Source organism: Anser cygnoides, chromosome 16, assembly GCF_040182565.1.
Source record: "Anser cygnoides isolate HZ-2024a breed goose chromosome 16, Taihu_goose_T2T_genome, whole genome shotgun sequence".
In the NCBI taxonomy this organism is placed as follows: domain Eukaryota; kingdom Metazoa; phylum Chordata; class Aves; order Anseriformes; family Anatidae; genus Anser; species Anser cygnoides.
Genome location: NC_089888.1, coordinates 2,049,976 through 2,074,885, shown reverse-complemented (window position 1 = coordinate 2,074,885; position 24,910 = coordinate 2,049,976). Strand labels below are relative to the sequence as shown.

General features: G+C 54.7%; 1 long non-coding RNA gene across 2 annotated transcripts; it reads right to left on the bottom strand.

Moving 5' to 3' along the window:
- Positions 1 to 9,642: 9,642 nt before the first annotated feature.
- LOC106040830 (uncharacterized) lies at positions 9,643 to 16,312 on the bottom strand. Of its 2 annotated transcripts, none has more exons than XR_001210081.3 (4): positions 15,997 to 16,312; positions 11,022 to 11,199; positions 10,845 to 10,896; positions 9,643 to 10,352 (listed from the first exon to the last, which is right to left on the bottom strand). It is a non-coding gene; the product is annotated as an uncharacterized lncRNA (long non-coding RNA). The 2 variants fall into 2 exon arrangements; XR_007167392.2 differs by having other exon boundaries at positions 16,090 to 16,311.
- Positions 16,313 to 24,910: the final 8,598 nt, after the last annotated feature.

Genomic DNA, 24,910 nt, shown 5'->3' with positions numbered 1-24,910 from the left:
GTGCCTCCCCCTGGTCAGGGTGCGTGTGCTTCGCTGGGCTGCAGAGAGCCGTGGGTGATCCTTGTGCCTGTCCAGGGTGCCCACAGACCTGCTGCTTGCACCAAAATGCACTCGGATGCTGCCTTAAACACTTGTGAAGTCCAAGAAGTTAGAAAAATAGGTGAGACGGGCAAAAAAAAACCTCCTGAGCGGCAGCTTGTTTTTGGTGCCTCTGTGCTATGCATTTTGTGACATCCTCATTTATATCTCGCAGATCCGCGCAGCGCTATAAACAGTAATTCTTTCACATTGTGTCCCTGCACCACGCGGGTGTTTGGCAGAAGGACCCCATGTGTATGTCAGGTACTAATGGGAGGGATGGTTAATGCCGGCCAGGCTGCAGACCTCGGGACAGAACTCCTACATCCCAACTAAAAGAGGATTTTTCTATTGCTCTCTGCCTCTTCCCTCTCTAGCATCACTGACAGCCGTGTTGCTACGCCCCAGCTATATATTTAACGAAAGGAGACGTGCTGTGATGAGAAAACAGCAGCCACCGAGATGCTGGAGGCTCCAGAAGGACATATTTGTCCTGCCAAAGGACCAAACAGGAACAATTACAAATTATCTCCTCCAGGATGAGCACCTGGACATGGAGGTAATTGCCCACCGAACATCTCCAATTAAAGATTCTCCTTTCACCTCCAGAGCAGAGCTGCCCAGCCTTACATCCCTCTGGCTTTCTCCCGCCCTCAGGGAGCTCCCAAAGCGCCCTCCCCAGAGCTTCATTAGCCGGCCCAAGTGCAAACGAACATGTGCCCGACAAGCAAAAGAACACCGTTGCGCCCAGCTGTCCCTCGCTCAGAGGGTGCTTGATGCTTTTCAGTTGCAGTTAAGCAGCAGAAAGATTGAAAAGAAGGAAAAAAATAAATAAATAAATAAAAGCAGCCTTGAGCTGGGAGGCTGGGAGTGTGGCACTACTGCCCAGCCAAGGGGCAAATCTGAGATCCTGCGCTGATAGCAGAGACAAAACTCGGGAGCCGGCAGCTCTCCGAGCGACTGCTTTCATCTGTCTCGCAATAGGCCTGGAATTTAAATCAGGTGTGCCAGCCCGCTCCTGCTTGGGAGCTGTAATTGCATCAGAGAGCATCTCACGCCTGCTACATCAAACGCCAAGCATGAGGAATTGCCAAAAGAGAATTAAGGTGGAATTAGAGTCGTAAGCCAACATACGTACGAGTAGCTCAGGCAAAGATCTCTTTTCCAGACCCGTTTCTCACCCCGGATTCACACCGTACCTGTGCATGAGCCAGGGCTCCAGGGATGGAAAGCGTCCCCAGGCCACCTAAGCCATCTCCTCCCTAGCATCAGCTTTTCCCACTTATTCGCATAGTCCCCAGCTCAGAAAAGCAACAAGGAGCTCGTACAGGTGGGACAGACTCATCCTCTCTCCATGGGAATTTGCCAGGCAGGTCCACACAACTGGCTCTTTTTTTCCCTATTTCAGCTATTTCAGGTCAAAAAACTTTGCTCAAGAAATACCCAGCAACTTCCTTGCTGTCTAAACAGGAACATGAGATTCGTGCTCTTGGGTCGGTTTGTTTGTTTGGTTTTTTCCCCCAATTCTTGTCGCTTTGGAGAAATGTTATTTAATTTACAGATCCACGTTAAAATAACCTTTTGGAGGGCCGTGATTTACTTGGATGCGTGAAGCTATTCGCACTACAGGCTATTTATCAGCTCTTGGCAAGAAAACACTTTCCGTGTGATGAATTCATCCCTTCCATGCGAGCCAGGACGACTCAGTGTCATTTCGCTTACATTCCTACCGTTTCCAGAAGAAAACCCAGTTTAAAGTAAATTCATTTCATTAAGTCTGATGGAAAAAAAGCTGAGGAATGGCCACGGTGTCCCCTCCAGGCCCCAGGTAAGGAACGGGATCTGGCTCACCCCACCAGCACCTCCCTGCCTGGGGCTGGGAGCACGGAGAGCTAGGAACAACATTTACACGCAGCTCCAACGGAGGAGATAAAATATTAATGCCAGTCAACAGATTCCACCGCTTTTAAGTGCTTTCCCTTCCCAACTGCTGCTGCTGGCAGAGGGGAGCGTTTGGGGATGTTCCCAGCTCGCTCGTAGTAAATAAATCCCTCGCCTCTCCATCTGCCGTGCTGCCACCGGGCCCCCCCCGCCTCGCAAGAAGCCCCCGTGGGCAGGACACAGAGCCAGCTCACGGCGGGCATGGGGCTGGCAGGGGTTAGGGCATCCCCAGTGCCCTACATCCAATATCCAGACACGTCTGGAGGAGGCACAGCCACGTCCTCCTTCGGCAGGGACATAAATCTGCCCTGTGCCCCAGCCTGGTTCCAGGAACAACATCACGCCCTCAGAAACACGAATATGCAAAGAAATAAGCAGACAACCCAAACGTCAGTCCCTTACACGCCTCCTTGGTAGGTGCGCTGCTCTCCACCCCGTCCCTCCTAGCTCTCAGCCCACGCTGCAGCCTCGGAGCTCTCCGCCCAGACCTCCCCGAATTTCAGACCAGCCTTCCCCCGCAGCTGCCATCTGCTCCCCGGTCGCAGCACAGGCTGCGCTCCTCTAGCCGCAGGAATTAATTTGTAGGAGATAACAGGGTGGTCAGACAGGCCGGGGCCCCAGTTTGGGCAGCTGCACCCAGACGCCAGCTCCCTGTGTCTTTTCTCGGTCCCAGCAGCGCGTCCCCGTGTCCCCAGGGCAGCCAGAGGCGGGGTGGTGATTCCCACCTCCCTGGGCATAAATTTTAGGATTTCACAGCCGTTTTCCTGCGTTGGTCTATTCTGGAGAAACTAGGATATTTTTCTCCTCTGGAGGGATTTTTGTGCCCGTCTGCAGCAAGTTTCCAAGCCCTGCTGAGCCGCGAGCAGTGCGGGTGTACCCGCAGCACGGCTTGGCAGGGGGACGCACGAGCTGCTCGCCACGGCTCCGTTCCTAATGCTTACAGAAGACTTGCAGGCTCCTCCAGATGGAGAAAACAACCCCTGAGAGAGCCAAAGCCAGCCCAGCCCCGTGCCCAGCGGTGCTGGCAGCAGGGGTGGCTGTCTGACAGTCGGCGTCCCCTGCACGCAGCGCAGGGGAAGACTTCTGCTGCTCACTTCATCATCACACCAGGAAAACAGAGGAAAGGCAGCATGGAAAGTGCCCCCAGAATCACTAAAAGCAGCCCTGGGTGCCAGAAGCACCGTTTCTGCAGAGCTCTTCCCTCCAAGGGGAGCTCCGCTCTGCACCCCGCTTTTGGTGCAAAGGGCACCGCAGGGCTCCACGTGGGCGCTCAGCCTCTGATCCGGGCAGCAGGGGCGCTGGGGCAATTACCCATCCCCGTGTGAGAGCAACCCTCCTTGCTAATTGTTCCGGGAGAAGAATTTCAATAAAAAAAAAATTCAAGTCCGAGAAGGTTTAAGCGTGGTTTTCTCTGAAGTACAAGGCAGGAGACCTTTATCCAGCAGGAAACACGGTGTTTGCGTAGCATCCCTGGGAGCCGCAGGCTGCTTGGTGGAAATGAAAGGTCATTCTTTTTTATTATTTCTTATATAGGTGCAGCAGAAATATAAGATTTTGAGAACAGAGGAGTGATAAAACCACAAACTACATGAGATGCAGTGCTCAAAACACACCTCGTTCCCTGCTGTTCCTCCTCACCATAAATACAGGGAGGCAGCACAGCTCGTGCAGGGGCTGGAAAGGGCCCGAGCACCAGGAGCTTCATCTCGGTGGCCCTGGGGACCACAGGGTCTCTCTTTTAGGGTCAGGATTTCCAAGGCCATGGAAGGCAGCAGGGCCGTGCTGGGGGCTGGAGGCAGCCCTGCCCCGCGCCCCCCTGCTCCCCCCACGTGCCCGCTGCATCTCCTCGCCTCCTCCACCGGCTCCCACCTGCGATGTGTTTGCAGGAAAACTATTTTCTGCAATCCGTCTGCCACTCCAGAGCCATTAGCATCCTCCCACAATTTGGGCTGTCATTTTCCCTAATGATATATTTAAAGAAAATGATACCGCAGGCAAAGCATTTCTCGGTGCTCACAACACATGGCAAGTAACAGCACCAGGCGTGACTCAGCCGCCGCGGCTCTGTTTTCGCTGCCGGCTGCTCCTCCCGGGAGGCATCGCAGGGCACGGCCGTGCTCACCACACCGCAGCAAACAGCCTGGGGCAGCCCTTGAAGGGATTCTCCCCAAAACCCTCTGATCTGGGTGGGCCCAGCCCCGTGCAGGGCTTCCACAGGTGGAACCAGCCCGAATTTCTGCACCACCATGAGACACAGCTCGAGCCCAAGTGGGATGGGTGCTGCAGGCAAACTGCTGCCTGGTTAAACTAGGGCAGGGCTTATGTATAGTGACGTCTGGTGAGGGTTTTATATGTGGCACAGCCACGGCTGGTGCGTTTGCTAGATGGATTTTTTTTTTTCCCCTTTATGGCTGAGCTATAGCAATTGCACGGTGAAGCCCAGGGACCGGACTGCCCATCTAACCCATCCATCCTCGGAGCTGCAGGGCAAACAGAGGCTATTTTAAATCTGAACGCCAAGAGAAAAACAGAGAGAGAAGATAAACCCAGCTCCCCAAATAGCTCCCAAGCAGAAATACATCCCAGAGACGCCGTTAAAAACACCTGGGAGTTCATTTATTGCCATTAAGTTGACGAGCAGCAGCATAAAAAGCAGAGACAGACAGCTGTCATGTGCACCTCTCATTCAAAACTGGCTTTTCTCAATGGCAGCTCCCCTCCAGAGGGCTGCCAAACGCTCCACGCTTGTCGTGAGCATTTCATGTAAGATACAGGGAAGGACAAAACGCTGCCTCTCGTCCCAGTGGCAGCAGCTGAGCCCACCGGAGCAGACGGGTTCACGCGGAAAGCTCAGCACATCCCCTGCCTTCAACCACACAGCTTCCCAGGCTGGTTCACCACCTCCTGCTGTGCACGTTCCTGCAGCTCCACTCCAATGGCACGGTTTTTTGTCCCTGCAGGTCAATCCTGGTGCAATTTGCTGCTGAGCTCAATGCAGCGGGCGAGGCCGGCTGAGATCTTCTTGGCACACCTTGTCATTTCTCACAGCTCACACATTCGGGTGAAAAACCTCACCATTGATTAGAAGAGAGGAAAAACACCTCCAGATCCTCGTGGCATTTCTCACCGAAAGGTAGATTTTAACCGCTGGGGGAAGTGACAAAGCTCGTCAGGATCAAGCCCGCTGCACCCAGCGCAGATGGGAACCGGGGCAGCTGCACACGCTGAGGGCGAGAGCTGGCAGCATCCCCGCCTGCAGCCTTCCAGATGGGAGCAATATGGGAGGAAACAGCTTCCCTTCCACCTGAAACCCCGCGGGCAGCCTGGGCTGCTGTATCCCTGTGTCCTGGCACGATCACCGCTCCCCTTGTCATACAAATTATTGCGCCGCAGCTTGTACAAGCAGGAGCGGAGACACATTTATTGCTACCTATCAGCGGGCATTTCCCCCTCCATAGGTGATGCAGAGCAGCCAGGAGGAGCAGGGGGGACACACGAGGGGCCCCAGGCAGTGCCTGGAAGCCCGGGGACAGAAGCAGAGTGCACAGAGCCTTCGAGACCTGCTTGTGCCCAGCTCACCGCAGCTCCACAGGCACCCCTGGTTGTACCCACTGGCGCACTGGTGGCACCAGAAACCCAAGAGCTTGAAGGCGAACAGGTGGGAAGCAGGGATCTGCATCTGCTTAGACGTAGGATCCTGCAGGGGGACACAAGGAGGAGCTGCGTGCCCTGCCTTGGGGTAGATCTACCCCAGCTGGTGAATATCATGGGAGAGAAGAATACAGAGCAAGTGGTTATGATTCAGTTTGCAGGATGCATACTGAGCCTCCTGTCTGCTTTCCAGCACAGGTCCAACAAGCCTTCCTCCTGATTAATCTTGCCTTCTGTCGCCTTGGCGAGCTTGGGATGCCGCATTGCACGAGGAGGATGGGAAGAGACCCCCAGGCTCTCCCCAGCGCAGATGGATGGGGGCTCTCCGCCACGCATCCCCCACGTTACAAAAGCCCAGATGATCTGAAAAGCAGTTTTCCTTCCCCACTCTCCTTGGTCTTTGCAACCTCAAACTGCCACGGAGGGTAAAGCGTCGCTCAACTCTTTGCTGCCCTCCCCTTTACCGCTAATACACAAAGTTCTTAATTATCGAAGGGGGCGGCAGCGAACTCTCGATCCGTCAGCACACTGAGTGTTTGCCCTTCTCAGGTATTAACTTCTAATACGTGAGTAATTTAGAAATTTCAAATGTATCAGGTGTGTAATTTGGAGCAGTGTGTCACTAAATAGAAAGCTCATAGCCGGGTGGATTTCAATCAGATCGGAGCAATTTAACTTGCAAAATACAGGTTGCGGTTCTGGGAGGAATGGAAATGCCGCCTCTTGTCTGAAACGCCGCGCTCGTGTCTCTCACCAGGAGAGGCTGTTGTCAGTCACTCTGGTTCCAGCAGGCATTGTTATTGCTAAACTCTGTCTTCGCTATTTCTGGGAGAAAAAGCAGAATTTCCATCAGACCCTGCAATGGCACCGTAGCTCTGCATTGCTTCGTTTATGAATGCCGGCAAAACAGACCTCGCGGAGGGAGCGTGGTTTGCACCAGGCAGTCTGCAAGCCAGGAGACAAATTTCCCCTCCATGCACAGAGACACGGCCCTGACCTCATCCCGACTCCATCACTAATGCAAAGTAAAATCTTGGCCAGAATCTAAGATTTGCCCCCAGACCAGCCGTGGAGCCCCTGGGGACCCAGCTGCCGCCGAAGGCAGGGGCCGCAGCCAGGCGCACGTACCAGGGGAGAGGCTGCTCCCGCTGATAACGGCACAGGCAGGTTTTGAAGCATGATAATGAGGCAGGACAAGGCTGTTTTGCATTTCTATGGCCTTGTTTGGATCAACTTGAATTTTATACACTGTGTTTATGCTGATAAGTGTGTGCGTGCACCCATGCACGGCTCCGTAACGCCCCGTCTCCCTTTGGTTTCCCTCAATCAAGCTGTCTGAGAGACAAAGCCAAGCTCCAAGAGCTCCTAATGATCTCCAGAAATAGCACCGAGACGACTCCGCTAGAAGCTAAGAAAAGCATCCACCACCAAGACGAACGGCAGAAGCGAAGGCTGGCAGCCTCCCGCAGCGGGCTGGGGGTTCGTGGGGGCTCCCAGCAGCCACCATTTGCTTGGTGAAAAGTCCCCCCCTCATCACACAACACAGCTCCCCCCAGCTCTCCAGCTCCGGGGTCATCCTACAAATAACCTATTTTCCTATTGCCCTGCCTTGCTGTTTCCCATAGCATTCCTGTAGATGCAGCAACCAACCTCAGGAAAGCCTATATTCACACAGGAATAGGAAGACAAAGGTGGCAGGATTTGTTAGAGCCATGCAGAAGCAGGAGGACCGTCGCTGTGTCCCACCTTCAGCCCCAGGAGAGGCTGCAGACACCAGCAGAGCAGCACAAGGAGGTGCTCACCTGCAGCAGGCAGCGAAGGGCAGCACTCACTGGGGCCCGCAGGCACATCTCTTTGCCCATCTCCTTGCCCTCTGCCTTCACCCAGCTGTAAATATACCAGCGGAGCCAAGAAAACACTTCTCTGGGCTCTATTAGGGCAAGTTATGAAAAAAAAGAATACAAAAAAAAAATCTAAACTGGTTGCTCAGGAGCTCTGGAGTTCAGGCTTAAAGGCACGTGGCTGGAGAAGGATAAGAGGAAACTCTTTCCCCATCCAAGCACTCAGGCTGCACCTCTTCCTGATGGGTCCATCCGCCAAAGGCAGGCTGTTACGGGGAGCCCTCCCCCTTTCAATTGGCACAAAGGCATTTCAGTATACACGCTGTGGGCTCTTTGCTGCTGGTGATGGCAACGGGGCGATCCTGCCCACTGGCACCGCACCGAAGCGCTGGTTTTGGCAGCCCAGCACCATCACCCAGCGCCGCTCCGCCAGCTCAGCCCACCTGCAGCGCCTTCATACAGGCAAGCTCTCGGTTAGGAGGAATCTCCAGCACCTCGATCAGAGGTTGTGCAAAGCTGGCCACCAAAACACTCCCAGCACGGGAACGAGCTCCCAGCACCTGTAGGAGGAGCAAAGAGCAACCCAGCTGCACCGCAGCAGGCACAGACCACGGTCACATCTGCTGATCCCCGACAGCTATCGGGGGGCTCTTTTAGGGAGAATCCCCCCTTGCAGCACAGCCTCTGCACCTTCAGCATCCCCCAGAGCTCCCAGCAGCACCAAACCCCTGGCACCAGCAGCAGCCCCATCCCCTGGGGCACAGCCCCATGTCACTGCAAGTCTGCACGTGTGGCACCGCACGTCCCACCATGGGGAGAGAAGACAGCGTGCTTTCTACTTCCTGAAGCAGAAAGCTTCTTTTCTTCTTGTGGAAAGGGTAATATATACAGCGAGGCTCTCTTATCAGCTTTACAAGTCAGCCACGACGTCGCAATAAAGGCTGCTTGAAAAACCGAGGACAAGGTTCTGAAGCAAGAGCTGTTGTAAATCCTCCTCTTCGGTATCTTATTTCTGTCCCCAGCAGACAGATTTATGGCTGGTTCGGGCCAGGAGGTGCCCTTCCCTACCTGACAAGAAGAGCTCTAAAGCCAGATCCCCCTCTTTTGCAGGAGGTCTCGTTCAGAGCCAGCCGCTGCTTTCTGCCCTCAACACCCCACGAACATTTTACTGCCGCTTACATTCGCTCCTAGCCCTGATCCCGCTGCTGGCACGGAGTTTATCCCGCTTTGGATAATCACCAGGCGAGTGACACGTTCTGTTCTCATTTTTTTGTTTGTGAGGCTGACTACAGGAGTGAAATCGCATAGCTGCCGTGCCTAATGCCAACAGGTTTAGCACAAGGGCTTCTCCCCAGAGCTGCCGGCAGAGCTCGCTTCTAATCCGCTGCGTGCTCACGCCTCCCCAGGGATGCGGGGTGGCTTTTAAATCCCTGCTTCCAGGACTCCTTTCTCTGTGTCAAAATAGGGTGGAAAAATTTGACTTTGATATCCTTGAATTTGAATTTACCCATTACTAGATCCCTAGAAGCGGGTGCTTCGCTTCCACCTCCAGGTCCCACGTCCAGCCCCTGGGCTCCGCTGCTAGATGATTTTCTACCCAGATACACCGTGATGGATGGCAGGAAGATCAGATGGCAGGGAGGAAAAAAATTCAATTCCCTTGAATATTTAATATTAATTGAGGAAGTGGATGGGAAAATCGGGTACACTCTGCACAAACACTTAATAGGCCAGATGGGTTGGAGTAATTCTAAGCAATGGTTTAGTAAATGTCTTAAGAAGCAAATGAATGCAGCCACAGAGCTGCATAAGTGGCATTCAATAAATACTTCAATCAACATGCATTAAAGACCAGAATAAAGGCTATTTACAATTTTCAGTAGGTAAAGAAACCACTATGATTTTAATGAGACATGAAGGCTAATTAGTAACTGGTACTTAATAAGACAGCAATAGCTGAAGGAAAAAAAAGGGAAAGCACCCATTCCTGTTTGAAAGCATTTTTCCTTTAGCATCGCTCTCGAACAGTTTCCACCAGCAAAATTGGCAGACAGATGGGTTTTACTCATTTCAGCAGCATTTAAGTGGCAACGAGGAGCAGCCAGGTTGAAGCTGCACAGGGGCAGGGGTCGCCTGCTCAGCACCACGTGCGGATGGCCGGAGACACGAGGGGGTGTTCGCACACTGCCTTCCCCGCAGCCCACAGGCAAGCCCAGCCTTCCTGCAGCAAAAAGAGAGCAGGCATGCATCACTAGAGACGTTTCTCCTTTCCGCGGTAGACAACCTGCTTTTCCCAGCCCCGCTGCCTTTGAAGCTCAGCCTCATGTGTCAGAGGACATAAGCGGGTGCTGAGAAAGCAAAGTCTCTTTTCCAGACTAATGGGCTCCTTGCCATTTCCCGTCATTTTCTGCATTCGTCTGTGCAAACAACAACTGTACTGCTGTTACAATTTCGGACCGCATTGTTGCCATGCTGCAGCGCTCCTTCGTGGCGGCAGGGCTCCACATGGAGGAGAAGCCACCTGTGGCTCCAGCAGGCTGACATCTCCTCTGTCTTACTAGATATAAACAGCCCACACAGGGGAAAATAACTCCAGGGATACGAGGCAGCCGCAGCTCTTGCTCAGACGTTTCTTTAAGCAAAGCCAGCCCGTGTGTGCGGGTTTTTGGGGTCCTGTCCCCACCGTAAGGGGCTCCAGGAGGACTTCGTGCTCTGAGGGTCACCTTGCCAGGGCAGCCCTGGGCTCACTACGGGTCCCAGCCAGCTGCTCAAGAGCTTTAGGGGAAGGACACCACAGCAACGCTGACAAACCTCTGAGAATCAGCAGCCTCCCAAAAAACCCTGTGGGAAACAAATGAATCATTTAAATTAGAAGAATAAGAACTACAAAAGCTGTCACTTAGGCAAATCTGTGATCTAATCCCATGAGTCACAGCAGCTGTGCCTGGAAAGCAGCGCAGGCACCGCCTCGGTTCCTGGCGAGGCGCTGCTTCCTTTTACCACTCATCCCATTGACTTCCCAAAATCCTAACAAAGCCCTGGGAGGTGCAACCCATCCCTCCTGCCCTTTCACCCAGAAACCGGTACCAGCGGTGAGCGAGACAAGATTTCCCAGGGGTAAATCACTACCTGCATCCTTCCCACATATGAACCCATTACCCAACAAATCCCCCACCCTTCTCTGCTGCAGAGACACGGTGCTGCGGGAGAGATGCTCCGCCAGCAGTCAGCAGCTGCCCACGTGCACTATCCCGCTTTGGGATAACGGAACAGGAATTGTTAATTCCAGCGTGCAGAAGCAACTGAAACGAGCACCGGGATTTCCATTTGCACCTTTAGAAAGCAGCACTGCAGAACGGCAAAGACTTGCACGACACGGGAAAATCTGAAGGGAGAAAAACATGTCATAGAAAAGCATGGCCCGTGGGGTGCCAGCAGCCCTGGCAGTGAAGCAAGGGTGGAGGATAATCCTTCAAGAAAAGGTTAAAATTAACATCCCGATTAACTTACAGCTCATAGAAATCAGCACACGGAAACAGGGAGAAGAAAATTTGAGTATGAATGGAGCCCCAGGGAAGGCTTGGGTGTAAACGTTACACATCTTTCACCTCTTCCATGCAGGAACATGGAATATTCAGCTGACCCCGGTATGGGATCCCAGGCACTTGGTGGACAAGCATCTTCAGAGCTGAGACACAGAGGAAAAAAAAAATAAATCCTTCGACCAGATGGAAGCAGAGGAACGTGCCAATAAGACACTCCACCATTTTCCTAGGCTTCATCCTTCAGCCTTTTCCATTTGCTTACAAAATGACAGTTTTGCAGCAAACTGTCCTGGATTGTCAGGGACATTTTGAGGGCTGCAAATTCCCCACGCCCTACCCTGCCGCACACGGGGAGCTCTCGAGGCAAGGTGATGCATTGGTGCTGTTACAGCCCCAGCTCTGTGGGATAACCGGCCTCATTAACTGTTCTGGGAGACTTGCAGAAAACAAATATGACTTCAGCAGAATTAAATCACCTCCTTCTGTGGAGCATCGCTTGTGGAAAAATGCCCTCCCAAAAATCTGCAGCAGAGCACTCGGTCCCAGCGAGGGACCCCCACAAGTTTTAATCATCGATCATTATGGGACAGAGCGTACAGGATTGCTTTCCCAAACAATTTACTCAGGATATTCTAATGAGGAGCAAATCTTTGGTGGTGTTCATGATCGGAAAACAGATTAGGGATGCTGTGCAGAAGGGAGGAGGAACTGGGGGAGAGAGGAATAAAGAGAAGGAGAATTGCTTTAGAGCCTAGCACAGCTATCTCCGATGCAAGTAATTAGCACAGGGTTATGATTATCATAGTGAACAGATCATATGGTGGGATCATTCCACAAAAGCACTCGAGGGCTCACAGTAAAATTTAATATCAAATTGCAGCGTGGAAAGGAACAGCTGTACAGGCAGGCCAAAGAAGAACTGCCAGAGGATATGCAGATATTAAATAAGCCCTGTGGAAACAGTCAAAGGGACTATGGGTACAGTAAATCCTGGAGCAGAACCACTCACACAAGAATAAAAACAACAAGAAAAAAAAAATCTCCTTTAGCCTAATCCCCATGGAGCACAAGGGCAGGCACTAGCACTTTGCTCAAGGAGTCTTTTCTGCATCACCTCAGTGCCTCCGCTGCGTTTCCCCTTGTCTAGACATCTGCACTCTGCATGCAGAGCGAGCGCTGCTTACGACAGAGGGGAGATCTGACTTGCATTCCCCAGCCCCATTTGCAGGCATTTTGCAGAGACGCAGCCGATGACGCACGCTGCGAGCCCAGGAGGCGGCTCGGGGTTTGCTTCACATTTTGCTGCAGAGACGTGCCCCGAAATCGCTCCAGCCCTTGCGAAAACCCCTGCAAGCAACCGGGCAAGGCGAGGGCTCAGCAGTGAGAGGTCCCGAGCCCCGCAGCGACACAGATGGGGGTGTGAACGGGCTCCGTACCTGGGGAATTGCACAAAACAAATCCCTGGGGACACGCTTCCCCCTCGCAAGTTGCATTGCAAAGGTGGAGGGGGCTAACAAGAGAGGTGGGAGATCAGTGGGTCCCCAGGGACCCCCAAAGGGGCAGAGCAGCTTGCTCCTCACCCACCTGGGAGCTTCAGGCTCAGGACCAACAGCAGACAGACAGACAAGAGATATCTCCCCTTGGGGTGTTAGATTTGCTGGCCCGCTCCCTTCTCCCCATTTCTCCTGCTCTTAGCAGTCAATTAATGGGCGCAACGCAGCACCCTCCTTGGAGGAGGCTTCCTCCCCTGCTGGCTGCTTTGAGAGCAACGCAAGCTGCCCTTCAGTCGATGGGAAAATAACTCAGTTTAGCTTCTTCCCCTGTCATTAGCGGGCATCACATTAAGAGCGCGGCAAATCCCCGAGGAGAGGCAGGAACACTTGCGCTAATCAGATTCCAGCAGCCGACAGCGCGCGGCGCATCGGAGCAAGCTACGGGCAGCAGATAGGGGATGGCACCCCCCGCCTGGTGGGAAACCCCACCACAAGGACCAAGTCCCTCCGCACACACCATTTTCTCACCAGATGAGCACCGAAATCGTCTCCATAGCCCAACCACCTCACGTGCACATCAGGGAGAGTTCGGGTTAAATAAAAACGAATGCCAAATTAGGCACGAGGGTGACTGAAGGGAAGAGCAGAGGGGATGTGTCTGCAGGGCCACCTCTGTCCCTCAGCCCTGCCCAGCCTGCAGCATTGGCTCCAGGCTGGCAAACGTTGATTCAGCAGGGGGCTGGGGGGCGCACAGCCCCTGGGGGAGCCCTTAGCAGGGTCTGAAGCATCCAGGACACCTGCAGACAGCAGCTGCTGCGGATGAAATCATCAGCACCATCCCTGCATGACTCCAGGCTTACAGGAAGGACAGCACTCTGCTCCCATGGGGGGGGGATCGGATTTCCCCAAAATCTGGGCACTGTGCGCTCCCCAGGGTCAAGTCTCTGCTCCTCACATCTGCCACCGTGCTTGTTAGCCAGCAGCTGGGAGAACACAGAGCATCACCTCCCATCTCTGCAGCCCCCATCCCGGAGGGTCCGCAGCATCCTCACGGTGCTCACCAGCCCCGGGGGAAAACGGGGCAGAGGAAAGGGCCCCCCGTGAGGCTGAGGCACTGCAGCAGCCTCAGCACATCACAGGAATGCTGCAGGTGCTATTGATTCCCGGAGGCAGGACAAGACATCAGTTAAACAGCTGTGTAACAGCCCTAATGAGGTGGGGAGAATACAGAGGGAAAAGCAAAGCAGACTTAAGACTGCAAGGGATGGCTGGGTCTTGGCACAAATCCGGGATGTTTGCCATGCCCAGCATCACCAACTGATGCCCAGAGCACCCCATAGTCTCCCCAAAAAGCCCTGGGCGATTCTGGGACACTCCTGATAACAGATGCAGCAAAAGCCACCATGAGCTTCCAGCGCTGGAAGCTGCAGCAAAGTAAAAGCAGAGCTGGAAACAGTGTGGTTTTAATTGCAAGGGTAATTTCCATACCTGACAAGGACATTTAGGGGGGGGTTGCTACTGTGCATCACTCAGCCTTGAAATTAAAATGCAACGTATGCAAGAGCTCGAAGAGAAACACGGGCTTGGGGCCACGGCTCGTGGGAGGCCGGATTCGATCGGCACCGATCCCTCCTCGCTCGAAAGCCGAGGAGTTTCCTCACCTGTGTCACATCAACCGAGCTCAGCAGAGCACAGAAACCCATGAAATTAAACCAGATCGAGGGTTTCTGAACAGCAACGCTTTCATCTAGCCCGATTTAACACCAGCTGCCCTTCCGTGCATATCTGCAGCCTGCACCCGAAGCCCCGCGCATCCCTCCTCGCCTCGGCGCCTGCAAGCAGCAAGACGGGGCTGGGTGCATCGGGTCTCCTGGACAACAGGAGATACGAAATCTGGAGCTTGCTTTTCAACAGAAAAGTTAGCAGGCATTAAAAAAAAACACAAGAGAAGTCCAGGTGCCTGCGGTGACAGCGTACATGTGTTTTTGCTGACAGAGCCCCGACCCAGCACTATTCACAATTGCCATCAGCTACATCTGGACTTGCAGTAGGAAATCCAATTAGGCTCCAGCTCCTTGTCACCCCACGTAAGAAATATTGGCATCCTGCACCCCCAAATCATCCCATCACACTGGACAAGGCCCCCTCCTCCCATGCCCAGTGACCCTCCAGACTCAGGGCAAGCTGCCATGAGATGTCACGGGCTTTGCATCGCTCCTGCAATACAGAGCTGCAACTGCAGAGTTCCTGATTTTGGGGAATAATAGGAAATTAAACCAATATATCACCTGTTATCTAGTGGCATTGTATACTGTTAATCCTATAAGCACCAAGCAACGAGAAGATGCAGCTGCGCACACCCAGCCCATAGCCCAGCGATTCCTCGACCCTGGTGATTGCATTTACCAGGAGCATTAAATGGGTTGAGAAAAATGGTGTGAAAACAGAAGTTCTGCAAACTCACCTGCCCTGCTTTGTCCAGCTTTCAGCCTGCCAAGAGCAGCTACTTACGGCCACCACAATTATTTGTCCTCAGCAAGACCCACCTGCATTGGGGCTGGGGTGCCCCCAGTGCCATACAGATATACCCAAAGATGCCCGTGATGGATTATCCTCACCCACGCACCAGGAAAGACGGAAAAGTGTGCAAGGCTCTACCCTAAGATCTTCCACTTCTCAGCTTCTCTGTGCATGACCTGGGCCGTGATTCAGTGCAGAGATTTAACCCAGGGCTCTGCCCAGCCCCAGGAGCCACGGTGGCCGCGCTCCTCTCCAAGCCCACCCAAAGCCTCCAGGGAGCCCAGGGCACCCTCAGGACATGCACCAGCCTCCAGACAAGCTTCAGCAGGTGACACAAGCACTCAACGTGTGTGACAATCGCTCTCAGCCTCGGTATTCTCCATGCTTTTCAAGCAACTCCCAGTGGATTCTTTGCCTCTCCTCCTGGTCACTTGGGGACACTGGAGTCACCCAGTTCAGCTCAGTAATAGGATTTGCTTTGTTTCCTTTATTCAGGGGATCCAAGTACGTTTTATACGTTAACCTGAGCCTTTCATCAGCACAATTAATTCAGCAGGCTAGGCTATTCATAGGGCCATTGTTACTGAAAGATATGCAATATGAGCTAATAAAATATATAAACAACAACATATGGGATTGCAGAGCGGATCGGCAGAAAGTAATTAAGTGAGCTGGAAACTGGCCAGGACAGTAAAATGAGTTATTTTATTTTGATTTTTTTTTTTAACGGACAGAAGCAGTGCAGACATCGTGTTTCTTCCCAGCTCTGCGTACGAGGTGTGGGAACTGCGCCTGCTTGCTGCTGGTCCTGGCAGAGCCTACATGGGGTAACAGGCAATGGGCACTTTCCAAAGACAGCAGAACACCAGCCTTATACACCCAAGAGCCCAGAAATCACGACAAACAGAAGTAAAGGACCCCACTGACCATGACTCCATGGGCAAGGTGCAAGCCACCCCCTCAGGAGCCGACTGCCAGGTTACTAAATCATCCCAGGAGCTCCTGCAGTAACTCTCTGACCTTTGTTCAGCTCAGCATCCCAGGAAAGCCCTCTCATCTTCACAGCTCCAGCCTCCTCCTCACAAAAATAAATAAATAAATAAATACAAAAATAGAAAAAAAAATCAAAGATGAGCCAGTGCCAAAGCTCTGCCCCCAAGAGACCTGCACCCTCCAAAACCAGCTCCTCTTCCCCCTCTGGATTTTATTAGGGGGCGGTTGCTGCATGATTGGGCTCCTGCGGCTCCACCTTCCCCACAGCTGCCCTCGGGGTTGATCAGCCCTTAGAGGACCTTCCACGATCCCACAACAAGCCCTGGGGGCTGTCCCTGCCCCGTGGTGATGCTGGACCATGGTACAGCCCCATCCTGCCCACGTCCTGCCCTTGTCCCCTTCCCCACTGCCCCGCTTGGCCACCTGGTCCTGGGGCTGCATCCTGGCCTGGGCTGCTCCCAGCCCTCCTCCGAGCACCCGCAATAATTACATCAGGTTGTCCCGGGCTGGGGGAAGCAAACAACCCACGCTACAACACGGGAGGCCGAAACTCCCGGAGACTGCTGCTGATGTGGGAACTAAACAGCTGCAAAGAGCAGCGAGGTCACGGCGAAGCACGGAGCCGGGGAGAGCGAGCCACTTCTTGACTTCTTCTGCCTCTAGAGAGCATTGTTGCATTTTCTTCCCAGCGAGAGACAAGAGCAGAGGCATCTCCCCGCTCCGCGAGCAGAAGCACTTGAAATGCTGCAGTGGCACAGAACAGCCTCCCGTGCAAACCCCCCCACGTCTCTCTTGCAGGCTCCGAGGACTCACAAAGCCTCACCGAGAAGGTCACCCTCGTTTTGGATCCAGCTCGCTTCTCATCAAACGTGCTTGAGCAGCTCCGAGCAAAACACTTCTGGGGAAAGGGCGATCATTTCTTCCCGAGCAGGGCGAAACGGCCCCGCAGAGCGGCGCGGTGCAGGCAGGGCACGGAGAGGGAGCTGCGGGCAGAGGGAGGAGGAGGAGGAGGAGGCGGAGGAAGGAGAGCCCTCGTGTACATGAGCCCTGCTCTGCTCACAAGCCCTGCGTGGGTGCAGCCCTTGCTCAGGCAACGAAAGAGAGAAGAAATCCCTGAGGGGACCCACAGGGAACCCCATCACTGCCCCTGCCCTGCCCTGTCCGCAGGATCTGGCCCCCTGTGCCCTCTCCATGGGACCCCGGTGCCACCTCTCCTCCCGTTCCTGCCCTCACCCCTCCACTGCCCGCTCCCCGATAAGCCCAGCTCGTTCTCCACGACCAATTAAAATATATTTTTTAAAGAGCGTCATTACTGTCACACGGGGAAAAAGGTTAGGGCTGGTGCCATTTGCCACGGCTGGAATAATGACTTTCTCCCCCACAGCGTGAGTCAGGCTGCGGCTCGCCGAGCCTCGGCCGCCGCGACGAGGTGGTGCCCGCCGGCAGCTGCAGGGTGATCAGTTCGGGCTGATGGCCTGATAAGAGGGCAGCAGAAATTGGTGAGGACGCGTTGTAATGAGCCGGGCTCGCTGAACCACTCGCTGCTCGGGCGAAGCTTTTCGAGGCTGATGTTTCTCGCACGGTTTTCTTCCTCGAAGCGCGAGCGGGAGCGCAGCGGGGCAGGGAGGCTGCAGAGCACGGGGAGGAAACCAGAGGGAAAAGAGCAAGGGGAGGCACGCAGAGGGTGAATAAAAATACCATTTTGCGTTAGCTCAGCTACTGCAGAAGGCTTTAAAAAACTCCCAGCTGCACACCCAGCGTGTCACGGGGTGGCAGGAGCAGGATCTTGGCTCCTCCAGGTCATGGTCACCTGGGCAGACGAGAGGGAGCACGGTTTGCACCCAGCTGCTGCCTGGGCAGCCAAGAGCTGCTATAAACGGCACCGACCGGTCTGATTCTGCACTTGCAGAGGGAAGAGGAGCAGCGAATGTCCCAGTGCTACGGCCCAGGGCTGCTGCGCAACCCCTGCCCCTTGCACGGAGCAGCCCGGGCTCTGGCTGCAGGCTGCACAGCTCAGGACTGAGCTCCCCGGGGCTGCTGCTGCAGGCGAGCAGCAGAACCCGAGCGCACGCCGGTTCTGCACCGCTGGGAGCAGGATTTGTCCTGGAAAGGCTGTGCCCTTCACAAACCGGTGGTGTTCCGGGAGTGGGAAGTACCGGCAGCTCTCCTGGGTGACCTCTCTGCTCCCCTGGGTGTCGGCAAGCATCCTCCGAGCTTCTTGAGGGGACAAAACCACAGGGAGCAGGCTGTGATTTCGGGACTGCCTGGGGAGCCAGCACCTTCCTTGCAAAAAAAAAAAAAAAACAGCTCCCTGAAACCTGCAGCTTTGGAAATCTCAGCTCAGAGGGCCACAGTGCCGAGAGCAGGGGCAGCGGGGGTCTGGGTGCTTTAGCCCCAGCTGCTTTCAGGTGAAGGCAGAGCAAAACCCAGGCCAGGACGTGGGCAGGACTGGCAGAAGAGACAAAGTCCTTTGGTTTTTTTCTTATCCCCTTCCTTTTCCAAGGCATTCAAGAGACATGAAAGGTACCACCTCAGTAGCATTGGAATTAGTCTGGAGGAACTGATCAGCCCGTCTGGACGTGGGCTGTGAGCCACGAAGCCTTGCAGGAGGCAGCCTGGTGGCACCAATCCTGCATGCCACCGGGACCCACGAGGGTCCAAAGAGCCTCGCACACGGGGAAAATAACAGGAGCACGGTGTGTCCGGGTGGCTGGTGGCACTGGTGGCTCCTGGAGGTGACACTGGCACGGGGGGAGCCCCCGCTCCATCGCGTCCCCGTCCCTGCAGGCAGCGGCGCCGGCCTGGCCGTTCCTGGAAATCGCCTCCGATGTCAAAACAGGGCCAGGAAGGAGGCTGATTCGGAGGCTGTTTTTGTGACTTTTGTTCTGTTATTTTTTTACAGTGGCCGTTCTCCAAGTACGAAACAATCGGCCAGCCGAGGGATCCTGCTATGAAGTCAGGAGTTATATTTAAATTTCGGCTTCCCCAGCGAGGCTGGGGTTTACCAAAGAAGCAGGAAAGGGTCGGGCACCTCTCGCCTGGAGGAGCCTGTAATGGAGCACAGCGACCTCTGCTCCACGGCCAGACCAAAGCGTGTCCACACGGACACTGCTGCACCGCCCGGTGCTGCGGCAGGGCTTTATGGATGATTGCAATGAATGGAGAACGCCAGAAAATCAACCTGCACTGCACATTTAGGTGGCCACGCGCTAGAACAGGGTTATTTTTAGCCAGAGAAGAGAAAAGATTTCGTTCTGCTCAACTGTCCTCCGGCAGGCATTGAAAACCCCACAGCCCCCGCGAGCAGAACCCGGGTAGCAGGGCAAATCCTTTGTCCTTTGCCTTCCTTTGATGCTGGACTCGGTAGGAGAGACTTTCCTCAGAGCTGTGCAGGTTTTGGCAGGCTCTCAGTTTTCACACCCACTCAAGCAAAAGTGTATTTTCTAGCACAGCAAAGTATGTCAGGCCATTGATTTCTTGGGCAACTGCACTGCAGAACAGACAGAGCTAAACGCGGTGATGCATTAGGCTGTTGGCTGCAAACCAAACACCTAGTAAAAACTGCTTTAAAAACAAAAAGATACCTTTTTTTTTTTTTCCCCCATTTTGCTGGTGCACTTGGAGAACAACCTGCTGGCTTTTAGCTTTCCCCTTCTGTCCTTGGCTACCCTGTGCCGAACAGGAGGGAGAGCATCCCTCAGGCTCCCAAACGAGACAACGTCAGCCCTGGCACTGAAAAGCAGTGAAGTATCAATAGAAAAGCATCGTGTTTAATCACCTGCCTTAATAATTTTGCATCTGACAGAGGCACGCAAGGAAAAGAGCATCCCTGAGCGACCGGAGCTGCCACGAGCCACCAACCAAACCGCCAGCTCCCGCTCCCACGGCGCGGCTCGTTCCTGCCACCACGCTCCCAGCTGCTCCCTATTGACTGGCGAGGGCTGAACAAGCACCGTGCCTTTGCTCTAAGCAGCATTTAACCGGGAGGCGTTCGCTGTTTTGCCGTGCCTCCGACAGAGGACGAAGCTTGGCCGCATTCCCCGTGGGAGCACCGGGCGCAGCGAGCAGCTGAAGCCTCCCCCAGCTCTTCCCCCGCCGCGCTCCCCGTAGCTCACCGCGCCCTGGGATTTCGGCTGCTTTGATGACGAGCGCAGCGAGTTTTTCCTTCTGGCCTCCAATCCCTTCTGACAGGTTCGGCCAGATGGGGAGACGTGATTACAGGAGCGCTGCTTGGCACCGCTCCTCCATCCGCTCCACTTGGCTTTGCAAATGCCGGATAACGGGAAGCCCTCGGCTGGCAAGACTTGGCCACCGCGGGCTCCGCGTGCAAACAGCGGCACCTAAAAAGCCCCCATCCCTCAAAAGAAGCCCGATACTCCTTACCCTGCTGATGTGCAGCAATCTGGCTGAGTTAGCTCCAGATGTGCGGAGGCTGAACTCAACCGTGTCCCTCCCCACCTTGCCAGCCCCCTCCCGAAACACCCGCGGGAACCACGAGGATCTGCTCGGCTGGGGGCAGGAGGAATTGCTCGCTGCCATCACCAGGCAGCTCTGCCATGGAGATCTTAAGGCGGTCGTAATTCCTCCGGAGAACATTTCCAGGCGTGCCCGGATAAATTATTCACAAAGAATAAGAGACGAACCCATCTGGAAGGAAGAGAAAAGGCCACTGGAATCGAGCCAGCAGCTCTTTGCTGTGATGCTCTTGCCAGTTTGCAAAGTTTGTGTTTGCTCCGAGAAAGAATATAGCAATTATTTATATTGGTTTAATGGAACGGGGAGTCACAGCGTGAAATAGAGCATGAGAGGACTGGGAAGCAGAGCACAACCCCATAGTCCTGGGTAGGAGGAAGGGGGGAACCCACCTCAGCCTTGCAAGAATAAAGAAAAACCATCTCAGAACCACCCTGGCTAATTTTTACCCCATTCACATGTTAGCGCCAGGAACACTCAAGCTCTGTTGCAATTTTTAGAGGAGGAAACATATTTCAGTAGTGTTTGTTGGAAAGATCGTTAGGATAACAGTCACCCCCGCAATGTTTTATTGCAGGCATTTACTTCCATGCTTCCATTTGCAGTGATTACTCCCCAAATTACTTCTAAACATCCAAACTACAAAGGAAAGGACTTAGTCTAGGGCTGGGATTGATTGCCGTGTTTTCTCTTGCAAGACTAATAATAATATATCTGATCCTTTTGCAGCATTTTGCTTAAAGAGCTGCTGGAGCTCGTGGTTGCTGCCCCTCCAAGCTAGGAGGGCTGAGGCAGGGACCCCCAGCCCTCCCAAAACACCGACCCACAAGAGGCATTTCTCCAGCTCAAATCTACTTTAAAAGGGTGGAAAACCCGAGGAAAAGAGACAAAAAAAAACCTAAAATTTGCATAAGGCGGTTTGAGAGCACGTCTCACAGCAGTGTTGGGTAACAAACACCTGGGATTTCAGCTTCTTTAATCAACATTTAGCGCAGATTTAATAATGTGTATTAGGAGCAGGCAGGCAAAAGGAGTTTGGGAACCGACAGGAAAATAAAGTAGATAAATGCGCTAATTGCAGCTTATCTGACAGCTCCGCTTTCCCCTCTACAGCTGAGACTCCGGGGCTGATATTTATACATTAGGCAGGATTGATTCCCTGGGACGGAGGGCGGCGGCAGCTGATGGATGGGCATCATCTCGCCAAATACCGGCGGATCGCTCTGTCCAGGTACCGCAAATTGGAAAAGAAAGCTTCTAGCAGCAGGCAGCAGGGACGACTCCATCCGTCTGATGTCTCCACACGTTTGAGCAGGGCTGCTTTACGCTCAGAAACAGCAACAGCTTTTTTTTTTTTTTTTCCGTGTATTTGTGTGCTTTGGAGGGGGCGGATGGGCTCCTATCCCCCTGGGAAACTCCTGCCCAAGCCATCTGCATATAAATAAGAGGCTCCAGGCTGGAAATCTGTATCTCGACCACATCCCTTGAAGAACTAAAAAGGGCTAAATACGGAGAAGGAGAATGACGACGGATCCGGCCCCGCAGAGGGCAGGAGGCATCTCTGCGGCTCGGGTTTTTGGGTGGCTCCATCAGTTTGGCCAGAAGAGCCCCCCACGGGGCTCAGCCGAGCCCACCTCCCCGCGTGAGGCCAGACACCGTGTGTTTCACCACCCCCAGGGGCTTTCCTGCCCCATTTTTCACCGAGCACCATCCCAGCGGGGGCTCGCCCCAAATGTTTGCTTCCACTCAGCGCTTGTGCGAAGGAGCGGCCAAATCCGGGGTGGCCTCAACTGGTTGTGCAATGCAAAGGGGAGGCCTTGGGGGGGGGGGGGCTTCATCCGAGGCGAAGCCCAGGGCTGATGGCATCTCCGTGGGCCGCAGAAACCAGTTCCCCGCTGCTTCGGTGCAACCGCAGCATCTGCAGCCCCTTTCAGAGCACCATCAATCACCGCGGGGGCTCGGTGCGCGCCCGGGGCTGACACCGGGGTGTCAGAGCCTGAGCTCACGCACTGCTGCCGAGGGCAGGGCTGCGCGGGGGGAGCAGGGAGTGAAAAAGCCAACGGCAGCCGGAGTGCTGACCCAGCAGATTGCAAGCAAAGCTTCTGCTGTGTTGGTTTTTTTTTGTTTGGTTTTGGTGGGATTTTTTGGTTTTGTTTTGTTTTTCTAAGAGAGAAGGGGAGGAGAGCATCCTGAAACCATTGCTCCTGCAGCTCCTCAGACCAACAGCAGAAAGTTTAGCACGGGTGCTCCCAGTCCGTCGCTGGTGAAAAAAGAGGTGAAATCATGAGAGTGAGATCACTTCTCCTTCTGGGCTTCGAGCTGTGCCTGGCAGCAGATTTGTCAGCGGCTGAGGACCGACCCTGGTTAATTCTCTGGGGCAGCTCCCGAGCCAAATCCGGAGAGCGCAGCCCCCTGCCCGTCCTCGTGGCCCCTTCTCCACCTGGGCACAGCTGCGCCCACCCCCTGGGCAAGGCAGCCCTGTGCCCCTGCAGGGTGAGCACAGCAAGCAAGCAGGGCAGCACCAGAGCAGCTCTGCTCTTTTATAAAAGATCCATCTCTTTTATAAGAGATACATCTCTTACATTAACTCGGCCCTGCCAGACCCACCGTGCTGCTGCCCCCAAACCAAGGAAAACCTCAGCCCAGGCTGAGCCTCAGCTCCTCTCCAGCAGAACTAGCCCTCGTTTTCAGGAGCATTAATTTCACAGCAGGAGCCAAACGATCTGAAATGTAATTACAGCCCCGTGTCCACCCGTGCCTGCAGCGCCGCAGAGGCAGGGATGCTCTTGACGGCGCAGGCTTCCCCTGCCCTCCCGAGGGCCTGGCAACCCTGCAGACGGAGTTTTGCTGCCGGACTTTGAGCCAAAGCACTCCAATAAATCCTTTGCTTACTGTGTCTGCTCTCCTTGGGGCACGCAGGGGTTAGGGATGTGCGGATGCGGGGCTGGGAACCGGGCACGGTGGTCCCAGCGCGCTGCAGGACCGGCGAGCAGCCCGCGTGGCCCTCACTGATCAAGGATCCTCGGGAGTTTCCCAGCTCTCCCGAAAACCCCTGCGGATCCCTGAGATGTGCTGGGACTCCCCAGCCCCACACTGTGCCCTAGACCTCGGTTCATCCTAGTAGGAATTTGCCAGGTTGTGGCTGATGTTGGTGCAGCCTCCTCTGGGTGCTCTGGTGCCTGTGCTCCCCCCCTGCCCTCTGTGTGTGTCCAGAGCTGCTGGCACATCCTCCACCCACGCTTGTGGTTTCCAGCGATGAGAAACTGAGGTCTTGCAGGGCTCTGCAGGGGGTGCTCATCCCTGCTGCAGCTCTTCCCCTTACCCAGCCCTACCCCATTGCCCTCCCGGCCCCAAAACCAGTCTCCTCCGCCCAGCCACGCGGGCTCTCCAGTGCTCCCGGCGAGAGGAGCAGGAACGCGGTCCGGAGGCTGCCAGCTGCGCCCCAGCAGGATTTTCATGACATCTGTCCCAAAGGCACAGAGTGGGACCGGCCACACAGGCGCTGAGCAGCCCCGAGGCTGCTGGAGGCAGCAGAAACCGAGGCAGAGCCGCGAGCGCGGCGTTAATTGGAAACAAGCGGTGCCTGGCGGAGCAGCCGGGGTGCCACGGTGACAGCCGGCACTTTCCGAGGACGCCACGGAGCTGAGATGCTCGCAGGGTGGGGAGAGCAAAGGCTCGCTCAAAACTTTCGGGCACAACGATTTCCAGAGCTCCAGGCACACGAGGACGGGCTCTGGAAGTTCGCAAGGCTCTGGGCAGGGCAGGGGGAGCCTGGAGGGGCACCGGGGAGCCCCCAAAGCTCACGCGGAGAAAGCTCGACCTCTCCCGAGGGCAGCGCTAGCAGCAGCAAGACGTGGCGTCTTACACCGGGTATCGCTGTGATTAAACACGCGTCTCCGCTGCTCTCATTCTGCGCCTAATTAATGGAGCTTGATTATTTTGTGCAATACGATAGCTGCAGCCAAGAAGCAATTACTCTGGATGGAACTTGCGCTCAGGAAACAAATGTATCGGAGGACAAGGGGGACACGTCTCGCCCGGAGTCGCTGCCCAAGGAGCATCCGGAGGTGGCAGGGACCGGGCGCAGAGGCAGGGCTGGGGCAGGCGGGCACCCGGCTGCCGGTCAGGGCAGGCGTGGGAGTGATTTCTGGCTTAAACAGCCAGGAACGGAGGCACGAAGCAGCACACGAGGGGCTGGGAAACACCGCAGGCTCCTGGGCCAGCACGTCAAAGCGGAGTAAGGGAGGTGGAAGGTTTGGGTCTGCTGGGCTGGCAAAAGGCAGAGCCAAAAACCAGCAGGACCCGTGCAAGGTGAGCAGCATCCGCACGGTAAAACGCATCTTTCCAGCACCTCTCCTGCTTCCTTCGGCTCTGC